Here is a 12,734-nt window from a genome sequence, read left to right as displayed (position 1 = left end):
TTAACAAAGTTGGTCCAAGGGGTATTTTGTTATTTTGAGTTATGGTCGAGTTTGGTCATTATTGGCTGCATAGGTGACTAGTGGAACTGAGTTGCAGAGCAGTGTCCTATTCAAGTATGTTTTCAATATGAGAGGTTGGTTTTCCTCACTTTACAAGTGGGTCTAAAGCACCAATGTCAACCGACTAGGTTATGTTCCATGGTATAAGAGATGTTGTTATGCTGTAGTGATTTGTTAGATTTGTATCATGGTATAAGATGTTATGATGTAGTGATATGTTAGATCTGTATCCTGGTATATAGGATGTCGTTTTTTGTAGTGATCTGTTATATCTATATCCTGGTATATAGGATGTCATTATGGTGTAGTGATATGTTAGATATATACCATGGTATATAGGATGTGCTATATGATAATGATCTGTAGATCTGCATGTTCCTTGTTGATTGTTTACATGTTTATCTATTGCATATTTCAACATAGTATGTCTTGGGGTTGAGGCTTTACTGTTATGTGTGTGAGCTAGCAAACTGGGGGTAATCCAACCCGATGGCTGTAGACCCGAGGGTATACCGGTCCAATGACTAATTGGATTCGTTATATAGTGGGATTCTACTCCGATGACTGATTGGGTCGGGGGTAATCCAACCCGATGACTATATTGGACCCACTTTTTATGCAAAAAAAAAAGCAACGTGTATTTTTTTTCGGTATCACATGATATTACAAGACATTGGAGCAGTATCACATGATACAAAATTTAAGGTTCGTGTGTCGAGGATGAGCTAATTTATACCCAAAATAAGAAAGAAGTGTTATCAATCGCACTAATTATTATAAATGAATAGGTTATGTACAACGTTTATTAGTTACATTTACATATAGTATATGATTTGATAACATGCTAATTTTTTAACAGGTCACAAAAATCAAACCTCGTGTTTTTAAGAGTAACTTCATCAGGTTCGAAAATCTTTTAAAAGTAAAGTGAAACTTATGTAATACAAAACCCAAACTTGGCTGCAAAAAGTGAATGTTTTAGTATAACTAGCCTAGACCAACAAATAGTGTTATAATGGAAAACTCTTCTTATGAAATGTTCTCATTTACAGGTCGGCTTCATGCATTTGTTTTTGTTGACTCCACTTCAATTCTACATCAAACTTGCTTGATTAATTTCTGTTTTGGTTAGTTATTTTATGTTTTGTACATTCTTTAAATAATTCATGTAATTCCTATTGTTGACTCTACTTCAATTCTACATCACGACGTATTCTAGACACATCTAATTCTAATCCATCAAGTCATAACATGAAGTTGACTTTAAGCAACATAGAGTGAATTCTTAAACGTTTTTTAATGTGATATTTCTCATATATATGTTGTATGTTTGTTTTTTAACGAAATTACTTTTTTATTGTAGGGGTATATGCTTAAGGTTATTTTGTTTGGACTTCAAGCTCATCAATTATCAGATTTTATGATAAATAAATAAATAAATAAATAAATAAAAATTTGTGTTATTTTAGTTAACTAGTTTGCTACACTCAACTTTTGGAATGATTCGTTCTATTAATCTAATATTTACTTCGTACATAAAAAGAGTTTTTTTATTTGATTTTTTTTGCATTTTTCTAGGTGGAGTTTCATCTTATGAAAACATATCTAATTTGTTTATTAATGCAGCCCATTTTTAGAGTAACGAACACAAGAAAATGTTAGTTTCATTATTACAATCGTCTAATATGATGCATAAGTACTCTGTTAGTTTCATTATTGCAATCTTCTAATATGATGCATAAGTACTCTCTATCTTGATCTCCTTCATATTTAAACTTTATTTTTTGTTTTTTACAAAATAACAGATTGGAAGGTGTTCGTGGGGATATGAAGTCTTTTAACTAGTATTACTATAATTCTAAGTCATAATTTTGCTTAAAATGATGAGTCTAAAGGTGATTACGAAACAAAAATGTTTATGATGCGTGCACTAGATGTGGAAAGAAGGTTATAGAGGTGTACACTACAAACCATACATCTGATTCCTAAAAAAGATATATGATATATGTAATGGATTTTCACCGGCTACAATAAATTTTAGCAATGAATTTTTCCATCGGTAATTAGTAATCAATTACCAACGAAAGTTATATTTTGCAGGAAATTACTGACGGAATAACTCACTAATGGATTACCGACTGAATCTTGGATAAACTCATTAAAAAAACACAAATTCATGAAAAAATCAAAAACAATTAAACATTCAACACAAAAAATATGAAAACATACATCAAATCTTGTAAAACCAGAAAATATAAATCCAACAAAAGGGTGTTCATTTTTCATTCATTCATCGCTTACTTTATTTCTCCATAGAGAGACTAAAACCAAAACCATCTTCAAAAGTGACTGCACCTTGATGCCCCACCACCTCCTTTTCTAACAAATATGTTCTTTAGAATGCCACCATTGATGTCAATGTTTGTCTCTGTTCACTCCGCTATACCAAAACCATGCATATATAATATATGCATATATAATATAAGTTGTTTGTAATAATTAGAATCATGAGAGATTATAATAAGAATAAAAAAACCACTTAATAATAATATAATAATATAATAATACCTAAGTTGGGGTTACTTTATCAATACCAAATTTCTAAATCCACATGGATTTAACATCCTAAGCAACTGGAACCACCATCTTCTTAACCTTCGGATAACCAAGAAGCCTCTCAAAACAGTTGAAGAAAACTTGACAGAACCCTTCAATTCAATTACTGTATTCATACATTTATTATATGTTAAAAAAATAAATAAACCACTAATGTTTAAAATGTGTAAAGGGGATAATAATATAATATACACATACCTTCCCTTGGTTGGTTTCACTAATAGCAACCAATGGAAGCTCTGCAACATCTTCCCCAAATACATGAAACATTCCAGCCGTAACAACTTTTGACCTGAACAAAATATAATATTAATAGTAATCATAATGATGATGATGATAAATTTGTATCGCATATGAAAATAAGTACAAAATGAAAAGTGTGAGCTTACTCTATTGTCAACGTACCACAATGAACTCTTGTGAAATTGGAATCACCCATTGTCTGCCTATTGGTTGGATAAAAAGATAAGAAAAAAAAATTAGAAGTGAAGAATATAAAAATAAAAGTTAAGTAAATTGTCTATACATTCTTACCCATGAATAAAATCACTTCCCGTAATGGAATCAACAATATGTTTGATGCATTTCTGTTACAATCAATGAAAACCCACAGAAATAAAATAAATGGTTTTTAATTGATTAATCTGTAGCAGCATTGTAGAATAAGAATAAAAACACTACTTTATAGTTTATAGTTTATACTCACATGGAAGATATCAACAGCTTGTGAAAGCAACATTTTGTTGCCATCAGAAACATCTTTGCCAAGGAACACAATCCGCTTGACATCGGAAAGGGTAAGGTCAAGTGACCTGGACAAACCCACAAAACCAACCCTTGAAATGCTATGAACACCTAACTGGTACCGATCTGATTCTACTTGACTGACAACAGATCAAGAAAGTGTGAGTGACAGGCGAACAACATATATAAACTTCAAAACAACAAAAAAAGGACTAAACAGCTTCAAAGCACATGATTCCGAATGATAACTTACATGTTTTTTCTTACAAAATATTGCGGATCTTTGCTAGTTTTTGGATCTGTGTGCATGATAGAGAAAAGTGTGCATAAAAGTCTTGCTGATTTGCATGACCCAAAAAGACGCAGATCAATAACTTTAGCAAAACAGCGCATGATTTTCAGATATGCATTATCCTCCTAAGCCAGTAGTTGAATATTTTGATGTGTGGATCCTGGATCTAGATTCAGTTGATTATGACAGCGGCTGTGGATCCTGAACATCGAATATATAGTAAGAAAAGTGTGGGCGTCAACCCTAACCCTGATCTCTAGTGATGGTGATTTGCATCAACCTCCCCTAAAATTGTACATATCGTCACATACAGCCCAACCATTACGCAAAATGACACTTTTGTTTCTTGATGAATAAAGTGGTACCGGATTTTTTATTGTAGTTTTTTGAACAGATCTTAAATATTTGTAAATTGCCATATATAATACTCCTTACTATACATAACTATTTTTTTTTTATCTTTATTTATATTTTTTTCAGAAACACTTAATACATTTTTCTTTCTTGTTTAATTGAGAATGTCTTCTATCATTTGACATTGTGATTATTCCGGATTGAGTATACCATATTCATTGTTTAGCCTTTCATCATGAAAGGTTGTAATTAGAACAAACTTATTATAATGTTTGGCTACAAAATTAATGGTTTCACGAAAAGTTAAAATTACGAGTGTGTTTAATGAAATCATAATAATATTGTATATTGACAATTATATTTATTTAAAAATTAAATTCCATGATGAAATTGATCTTAATAATGTACATAAGGTAAAATTGTACATATATTTTTCGCCTTGCATTCCCTCGAGTTAAACTCTCTAAGTCTAAGAAAGTTCGAAGAAAAAGATTCAATTTTATGAAAGGTATGTCGGAAAGTTTATTTGGATGATTATTGGATTACTCACACCCGGTGTTTTGATATTTACATATTGTGCTATATTTATTGCGACTTTGTATTTAAAGTATAGTTGGATTCCTTTTTTGTTTCAACATGATATGAATTATAGAACATGTCAACGATAGTTGAATGACTTTTGATAGGACTGCAAGAAACATAGCACATGCACAAACTTCCAATGGACGATTGATTCTCGAGGATCAAGTTTGTTGGTAAATATCCATTGATGGTCGATCATTAATTGCCAGAATGTCATAGTATAGAAAATTTATCAAAATATATTTGTAAAGTTGGTCTAAGTCTTAAAACTAATGATGGATTTAATGAACTTACCAAAATTAACTATGGGTAATGCGATAATTGTGTCAAGCATCACTTACATGGAATTGCCCCATGAGTAACGCCAAGAAACCCAAGACTCCCCGTCTGATACTATATAGTCTACCGGTAACGTTCAATACTCCTCAATAAACAACAACAGGGAAACAAAACAAGTGGTATTTAGGTGTAAAATGGCCATTTTTACCATCTTACTTTACTAAAATACCACTTAGCACATTTACTTATACCCCACATTATATGCAAAAAAAAAAAAGCAACGTATTTTTTTCTGCTATCACATAAACATGGAAATTATGGGTGATTCAAAAAAACAAATAACAACTTCTTAGGGCATGGGTATTTTACGTAATTTGGTTGTTTTAGTTTCTTATGCAAAGTAAATAAAGTAAACATGTAGATAGACTAAAAGAAAAGTATGTTGCTATTACTTAGCAATTTCTTATATAATTTAACCACAATATATATTGAAATATTTGGACATTTATATAATTATATTTAATTGCATTTGCTCACCGTTTATTTTAAGAACAGTGTTTACGTAACACCTCAAATCTTAGACCAATTTTTTTCGTTTTTAATTTACCAAAAACAAGTTTCAGAAACAAAGTTATCAAACACATAGTAATCCAGAATAACCATTATCACAAAATATTAGAGTTTCACGAACTATCCCAGTAACAATCCTCCCAGTGAGTTTGTACAATCAAACATTCGCCATCCTACGGTTCTCATAAGCACCTAAAACACATAAATCAACGACTATAACCACAAAGCATAGTGAGTTCCCCAAGATACAACATACAACACCACATAAATAAAAACTATGGGTTATCAGCAACCCTGCGGACTATCAGCGGTCCCAGTGGCCAACAGCATGCCCTATGAGTTATCGGCAACACTAGAGACTATCGTTAGTCTCAGTCATGCATAACAGCATAACACATAATAACAGTAGACGCAACTGGTCATCAATAATACAACTATTCTACCACACTTGTAAGAATAAGTGAGGACACTCACATAATACTAACAACAAGTAAATCTCACACTCGAATTGTCAGAACTGGACTTCTCTTAGTCAACGAAATAATTAACCCTTATTAATATTTAAGGTCCAAAGCTCAACTCACGAGTCCAATTCCTACAACTATGTCCTCTAAGGGAAGAAAGACCATTTTCCATTCTCAAGGTCCAAAACCCTAAATCTTGGCCAAAAGTCAAAAGTCAATGAAAGTCGACTACCCAACACGTATGTTGGGCATACACTTCCTTAAATGAGGTGTATAATGCGAACAGTGGCCAGATAGCGACGGACGTAGCCAGGAGTACGCCCGACGTGTCTTAACCCAAAAAGTCATTGACATTAGCTTTTGCATGGCTAAGAAGGACCCAATGCAACAAAATTTAGCTTCCAACACACTCTAAGCTACTATACTCATGCACGAGCCATAGGGAATGATCAAGCAACCATTTTTATGAATCTATAAGTCCTACAATGCTTGAAAGGATAATTAACATTCCCTAGAGTGCTCCAAACTCATAAATGTCCGATCTTGCGGACAAAAAGCTCATTAAGCTTCAATCATGGAGATCGACTAGGAAACTCATCATGGTATAAACTTTATACTTGAAAAAGATGCACAATAAGGAAATGTTTTTTGTATCCACAAGCTTCCAAGCAACAAGTCCTTCTCCTCTAGCCTCCTCTTCAAAAATATGCACCAAAATTACTTAATATACTGCCAAAACTCACACAAACGACTTAGACTCAAAATTAGGGTTTGAGGATAAAATGGTAGCTGATAGAGATAGTCCAAAAGGAATATAAAGTTGTTTAAACAGCAAGCAACCCTTAAAATTAGGGTTTGGAGGTTAGGCTAGTACACCCAGCGTACCATATGTACACCAAGCATATGGCCAAAATGCAATGCTTTTCTCTCAAGGAACCAATTGTGCAACTTTTTGTTAACTTAAGAGCAATAATAATAATACCTTATATTTGGATGTTATAGTTTACTGCCAAAGTTACTTACTTACAAAACATTGGATTAGTATCACATATACAACATATAAGGTTCGAGTGTTGAGGATGAAGAAATTTATACCCAACATAAATAAGAAGTGTTATCAATCGAACTAATTATTATGGATGAACACGTTATGTTCAAAGTTTACTATTTACGTTTACTTATAGAATAATATTTGATAATATTAGTTTATATTACTCTTAGCCCATCATTGTTCGGTATCAGAGATTTTCTCCCTCTAACCCTAGTTGTCGTCATTCCTACCTTCTCCCCTTCTTCTCTTTCTTTTCTTTCATGGCAGATGCAAATCTCAAACTGTTTAGCATCAACAAAATTAAGTCATTTTTTCCCTTGATTCTTGACTTGAATATGTCGAATAATGACTCTTGGAGAGTCCTTTCGAGACCCACTACATCACTTACGGAGTTTATGGTCATCTTGATGGTTCCTCCCGTCCGAAGGATGAAAAGGACGAGCCATGGCACAATGTTGATATCCTCGTTGTCGTGTGGATCTATGGCACACTCACTCAACCCCTTCTCACCATGGTGCCCAAAAGTGGTTACAAGGCTTGAGACGTCTGGAAAGTACTTGAAGACCTTTTCCGAGACAACAAAGATGCACATTCTATAGAACTCAAGAATGAACTGCGTTCTATGGTATTTGGGGACCGAACCATTGTTGAACACTATCAGAAACTCAATGTTGTTGCTGAACTATTAGCAAACATCGGGTATCCTATCCTCGAGAAAACCTTGGTCATGCATCTCCTCGATCGCTTGGGTCACAAGTTGTTGGATTAGTGTCTAAGTCCATAACTATTTTGGTATGTACTTGACCTGATTATGAGCATGGTCCTTTTGGGTTGCCTTCACCATAGCAATACGTAAGATGAATTAAGGAGAGAAAGGTTTAATTATAATTGATTAATATATTATGAGAATACTATATTAATGGAGAAATCATATTGTTTAATTGACATTACTCAAGAGTTAATAAAGAATTAATTTTTTGGCTAAAAGAGATTAATTAAACTTGGGGGACTGGAATTGTAATTATAAGATAATTGCAATTGGGCTATGGATCACCTTGGAATAATAGGTTGGACGAATTCTATGGGAAGCCCATTAGAAATCATCCAAGGCATGTTCCAGAGAGGGTCCATGGGCTACTTATGCCTTAAGCAGTCAAATTAGGGTTTCCTTGTTAGATAACTCTAATTGCCTACCTATTTAAAGAACCCTTGAGACCCAAAAACGTGGCTAAGTGTTCCTTTAGGGTTTCCAGCTGTTTTTGGTGCCTCCTCTCTTCTCCATCTTCATCCAAGTTGCTTAGTGGTGTTTCTGACTCCATTAGAGGTGCAACACTTGAGGTACTAAGCTTTCTGAAGCCAAGGATTGATTGTTATTGCTATATAACAATCAAAGGTAAGATCTAAACCCTAATTTGAGTTACAGTTTATTAGATCTAGGGTTTATGGCTTTGGATTATCAATTGCATGTTCATTAGAATCTAGGAAAAACTCACTAATAGATTACCAAAAGATTTTATGTGTTAGGTTAACGAGAAGTTTTGGCATTATGAAAAAAATATAAATTCATGAAAAAATTAAAAATAATTACATATTAGACACAAAAAAAATCTTAAAACACATATCAAATCTACATTTTAAAACTAACGAATATAAATCCACCAAAAGAGTATTCATTATCCACTCATTCATTGTTTACTTTACTTCTCCATGGAAAGATTAAAACAAAAAATATCTTGAAAAATAACAATATACTATAACTCCATCTTAAGGCCCCACCACCTCCTTTTCTAACCAATATGGTCCTTAGAATGCTACCATTGATGTCAATTTTTGTTTGTATTCACTCTGTTATGCTAAAACCACACATATATAATATAACATGTTTGTAATATAAAAAAATGACTGATACATTATAATAAGAATTAAAAACCCACTTAATAATAATATAATATTACGTAAGTTGGGGTTAATTTTCCAAGACAAAATTTCTAAATCCCCATGGATTTAACATCCTCAGAACCAACATCTTCTTCACCTTCATATATGCAAAAAGTATCTCAAAGCAGTTGAAGAATACTTGAAAGTACCCTTGAATTCAATCAATCTATTCATACATTTTTTATATGTAAAAAATAATAATAATTAACCGCTGATGTTTAAAATGTGTTATGGAATAATAATATAATATACACATAGCGTCCCTTGGTTGGTTTCACTAGAAGCAACTATCCGAAGCTCTGGAACATCTTCCCCAAATACATGAAGCAATCCAACTGTAACAACTTTTGAGCTGCATAATTTATAATATTAATAATAATAGTAATAATGATGATAACTTTATACTGCATATGAAAATAAATACAAAATAAAAAGTGTGAGCATACTTTATTGTTAGCATATCACAATGAGAAGTTACGATTTATGTGTTAGTCATCTTCTAGTCATGCAAACCCATAAAGATTGAAACTTTATTGTTTGGAATGATATTTGAGGGTTAGATCCGCATTTGGAGGAAGGGACTTAATGCAATCAACACTTAATGGGAAAATGACATTTTTCCAAGTACTCCAGGCGTACTCCCTTGGGAGCCCTGATATAGATCTTGAATATGCTAATCGTACATCCTGTGTACACAAAACGTATTCAGCCTGTGTAAACTCAGTTAACTATTTGACCCTTGATCGAATTTTAACAAAGTTGGTCCGAGGGGTATTTTGTTATTTTGAGTTATGGTCGAGTTTGGTCATTATTGGCTGCATAGGTGACTAGTGGAACGGAGTTGCAGAACAGTGTCCTGTTCAACTATGTTTTCAATATGAGAGGTGGGTTTTTCTCACTTTACAAGTGGGTCTAAAGCACCAATGTCAACCCACTAGGTTATGTGCCATGGTATAAGAGATGTTGTTATGATGTAGTGATTTGTTAGATTTGTATCATGGTATAAGATGTTATGATGTAGTGATATGTTAGATCTGTATCCTGGTATATAGGATGTCGTTAATCGTAGTGATCTGTTATATCTATATCCAGGTATATAGGATGTCGTTATGGTGTAGTGATATGTTAGATATATACCATGGTATATAGGATGTGCTATATGATAATGATCTGTAGATTTGCATGTCCCTTGTTGATTGTGTACATGTTTATCTATTGCATATTTAGACATAGGATGGATTGGGGTTGAGGCTTTACTGTTATGTGTGTGAGCCAGCAAACTGGGGGTAATCCAACCCGATGGCTGTGGACCCGAGGGTATACTAATCCAATGACTAATTGGACTCGTTGTATAGTGGGATTCTACTCTGATGACTGATTGGGCCGGGGGTAATCCAACCCGATGACTATATTCGACCCACTTTTTATGCAAAAAAAAAGCAACGTGTATTTTTTTCGACAATCTCATAAACATGGAAGTTATGGGTGATTCAGAAATATAAACATCTTCTTAGGGCAGGGGTATTTTAGGTAGTTAGATTATTTTAGTCACTTCTGCACAGTACATAAAGTGTGTAGGTAAGAAGACAAAAAAAGCAAAGTATATTGCTATTACCTAGCAATTTCTCATATAATTTAACAACAAAGTACATTGATATGTCTGACGTTTATATAATTGTATAATTGCATTTGTTAACCATTTATTTTCATAATAATATCAACTGCCAAAGTTAATTACAAGACATTGGAGCAGTATCACATGGTACAACATTTAAGGTTCGTGTGTCGAGGATGAGCTAATTTATACCCAAAATAAGAAAGAAGTGTTATCAATCGCACCAATTATTATAAATGAATAGGTTATGTACAAAGTTTATTAGTTACATTTACATATAGTATATGATTTGATAACATGCTAATTTTTTAACAGGTCACAAAAATTGAACTCGTGTTTTTAAGAGTGACTTCATTAGGTTCGAAAATCTTTTAAAAGTAAAGTGAAACTTATGTAATACAAAACCCAAACTTGGCTGCAAAAAGTGAATGTTTTAGTATAACTAGCCTAGACCAACAAATTATGCTATAATGGAAAACTCTTCTTATGAAATGTTCTCATTTACAGGTCGGCTACATGCCTTTGTTTTTGTTGACTCTACTTCAATTCTACAGCAAACTTACTTGATTAATTTCTGTTTTGGTTAGTTATTTTATGTTTTGTATATTCTTTAAATAATTCATGTAATTCCTATTATTGTTTTGTAAATGTGTAGATGCTATCGGACATATCATATCACGATGTATTCTAGACACATCTAATTCTAATCCATCAAGTCATAACATGAAGTTGACTTTAAGCAACATAGAGTGAATTCTTAAAGGTTTTTAATTGTGATATTTCTCATATATATGTTCTACGTTTATTTTTTAACGAAATTACTTTTTTATTGTAGGGGTATATGCTTAAGGCTATTTTGTTTGGACATCAAGCTCATCAATTATCAGATTTTATGATAAATAAATAAATATATAAATAAATAAATAAAAATTGGTGTTATTTTAGAACTAGTTTGCTACACTCAACTTTTGGAATGATTCGTTCTATTAGTCAAATATTTACTTCGTACATAAAAAGTGTTTTTTTATTTGATTTTTTTTGCACTTTTCTAGGTGGAGTTTCATCTTTTGAGAACATATCTAATTTGTTTATTAATGCAGCCCTTTTTTAGAGTAACGAACAAAAGAAAATGTTAGTTTCATTATTACAATCTTCTAACATGATGCATAAGTACTCTCTATCTTGATCTCCTTCATATTTAAACTTTATTTTTTGTTTTTTACATAATAACAGATTGGAAGGTGTTCGTGGGGACATGAAGTCTTTAAGTAGTATTACTGTAATTCTAAGTCATAATTTTGCTTAAAATGATGAGTCTAAAGGTGATTATGAAACAAAATTTTTATAATGCGTGCACTAGATGTGGAAAGAAGGTTATAGAGGGGTACAGTACAAACCATACATCTAATTCCCAAAAAACGCATATGATATATGTAACGGATTTTCACCGGCTACAAGAAATTTTAGCAATGGATTTTTCCTTCGGTAATTAGTAATCAATTACCTACGAAAGTAATATTTTGCAGGAAATTACTAACGGAATAACTCACTAATGGATTACCGACTGAATCTTGAATAAACTCATTAAAAAAATATAAATTCATGAAAATATTAGAACAACTAAACATTCAACACAAAAAATATTACAACAGACATCAAATCGTGTAAAACCAGAAAATGTAAATCCAACAAAAGGGTGTTCATTTTTCATTCATTCATCGCTTACTTTATTTCTCCATAGAGAGACTAAAACCAAAACCATCTTCAAAAGTGACTGCACTTGATGCCCCACCACCTCCTTTTCTAACAAATATGTTCTTTAGAATGCTACCATTGATGTCAATGTTTGTCTCTATTCCCTCCGCTATACCAAAACCATGCATATATAATATAAGTTGTTTGTATTAATTAGAATCATGAAAGATTATAATAAGAATAAAAAAACCATTTAATAATAATATAATATAATAATACCTAAGTTAGGGTTACTTTATCAATACCAAATTTCTGAATCTACGTGGATTTAACATCCTCAGCAACTGGAACCACCATCTTCTTAACCTTCGGATAACGAAGAAGCCTCTCAAAACAGTTGAAGAAAACTTGACAGTACCCTTCAATTCAATTACTGTATTCATACATTTATTATATGTTAAAAAAATAAATAAA

This window comes from Lactuca sativa, chromosome 1 (genome assembly GCF_002870075.4).
Source record: "Lactuca sativa cultivar Salinas chromosome 1, Lsat_Salinas_v11, whole genome shotgun sequence".
NCBI lineage: Eukaryota > Viridiplantae > Streptophyta > Magnoliopsida > Asterales > Asteraceae > Lactuca > Lactuca sativa.
This window is presented reverse-complemented; position numbering follows the sequence as displayed.